The sequence below is a fragment of the Limulus polyphemus genome, unplaced genomic scaffold, assembly GCF_000517525.1.
Source record: "Limulus polyphemus unplaced genomic scaffold, Limulus_polyphemus-2.1.2 Scaffold9751, whole genome shotgun sequence".
Lineage (NCBI taxonomy): Eukaryota > Metazoa > Arthropoda > Merostomata > Xiphosura > Limulidae > Limulus > Limulus polyphemus.
Window position 1 is genome coordinate 2,490 of NW_013675361.1, and position 2,683 is coordinate 5,172.

Below are 2,683 nucleotides of genomic sequence, written 5' to 3' on the forward strand. Positions count from 1 at the left end.
CTCGTGTAGCTTTGCGCGAAATTCAAAACAAAACAAATAATGACGAAATCTATAACGCAGCCACGTGAGGAAGACAATAAAACCATCGCAGACCCGCGTTATTGAAGATGAAATCATTACGAATTATTATCCAAATGTAAAACATTATACAATGTAAAACTTTTTATATTACATGAACTCGTAATTATTATGTTATATGTATTCGTTAGTTGAATAATTTCAATGAAAACAATGATTATGCTTTGTATTCTAAAACAGCATTTGTATCTAGTAGTTTCGAAATAGTTCTAAAGTGTAATAATAGATGGCGCTTGATAATGTCGTGTTTTTCTTATGACAACCAGCTATTTAGAACAGACACTCTTTGTTTACCATGTAAAAAATAACATAAAACCATTCGTTTTTTTATACGTCATTCAGAAGTCAGTCTCTTCTCAGGTTTTAACTCTCCATTTCAATTAAAAACCTGCCAAACTAGAGTTTCTTTTCTGTTTACTTAATAACGTCACTCTAGCTATTATTGAAGAACGAGGAAGCTGTTAAGAGGTTTGAAGTGTGAAGACCACGTTTAGTAGCAGTAACTTTGGAAAAAAACGACAGAAGTAACAACAAACCTTCAAAACAGTTTGACACGTGGTTTCTTGTTTATAATAACTTACTGACTGGAAACATGACAGAAGTAACAACAAATATTCAAAACAGTTTGACACGTGGTTTCTTGTTTATAATAACTTATTTTTTGAAGGTTTGTTGTTACTTCTGTCATGTTTCAAGTCAGTAAGTTATTATAAACAAGAAACCACGTGTCAAACTGTTTTGAATATTTATTGTGACTTCTGTCATGTTTTAAGTCAGTAAGTTATTATAAACAAGAAACCACGTGTCAAACTGTTTGTTAATTGTTTCTTTCTTCTCGTTGTTTACCAAGAATTAAGTCTGTTGATACAACAGTTAGAAAACCAAAACACACCCTACTAATAAAGAATATTACAACAGTACCAGATTTTTCAGACGTGAAATGTATGCTACAATATCTTTAACTTCGATTGTCTATTTCACAGTTGTCTATTTCCAGCACAACTTTTACCTTATTTGCATCATAGACATGTATTAAAACCTTTGGAATTCTAAACAACTGCTATTGGGAATCGCCTTGTTTTATTTAATATATTTTTTCTAGATTTAAAACAGTTAAAATTCGAAGCTCATTATCGCCAGTTTACTGGTAATAGGACTTGTTGTGGAATTTGTTTTCATTGACATGTTGCGTTTATAATTTAATTTAATAATTCTTTTTACAGAAAAAATCTGACATTTCTCGTTATTTCCAGATTATTTAACTTGAAATTAACTTATTTACATTAAAATTGTCAATCAGTATTTTTAGACATGGCCTGACGCTTTAATATTGAAATATATTTGCTGGTACACGTTCTTAATTAAAAAAAGAAGATAAAAAACTTTGTTTTTACATCTGTTCCATTCTTTATAGACACATTTTCATTAAAATTGTTCAAACGTAACCCCAACATTTCATTGTGTAGAATGACCATTGTGTATGTTGACAGTTGAGTTTGTTAGATGGCCCTAATAAAGATAACCTTTCTCTAGATAACCTTTGTTTAGTTGGTAGATACTTTAACACTTCATGATATGCATGCAGATATAATCTGTCAGCAATTGAAGTTAAGTACTGAGCCCTACTTAACATAGTCACTGAATGTTAAACATTTAAATTTACAACAAAAGCCAGCCCTACTTAACATAGTCAGTGAATGTTAAACATTTAAATTTACAACAAAAGCCAGCCCGAAGTAACATAGTCACTGAGATTTAACAATATAAGTTTTCAACAACAACAACAAAAAACAGTTCTATATAACACAGTCATTGAGATTTAACAATATAAATTTTGAAAAAATGCGAGTCTACGCTCTAAATAGTCCGTTTTGTTTTAAAACACCTGAAACACGTCGTATTACAGAAACGAATTTCAGAGCGTTTTCAATGTGAAATGTCTCCTTTGGTGTACAGGAGTGAAATGTTACGCCTGTCATGAAATAACTGAGTTAGTTATACAAGAATCATCTTGATTACTCAGTTGTCAGAAGCAAAGTGTTCACGGGGTAAGACATAATTAGGTGAATTTCATTCATGCTAATACCGACTAATTAAAGTCTTTAAACTAAAACTTTATGCACTGTTTATGGAAACCATTATATTTCTCGATATTGCATTTGAACTAAAAATAAAAGCTTATTTCCGCGTAATTCTTAATTTATATATATATTTACCATGCAGTATTTCAGTCCTGGAAGCCAAGACTGGAATCACACTACTACTACTGGGCATAGTAGGACTATAAGAAGTAATCAAATATCAAGTTTTCTCGTTTATGCTTTTATTATATTTATCAGTCTGTAGAACATTTATTCCTCCAGCAGAGTTAAGAAACTTCAAAAAGTCTGTAGAATATTTCTTCCAAGTTTCTTTACTCTGCTGGACCAAAAAGTCTGTAGAATAGTTCTTCCTCCAGCAGAGTAAAGAAACTTCAAAAAGTCTGTAGAATATTTCTTCCTCCAGCAGAGTAAAGAAACTTCAAAAAGTCTGTAGAATATTTCTTCCTCCAGCAGAGTAAAGAAACTTCAAAAAGTCTGTAGAATAGTTCTTCCTCCAGCAGAGT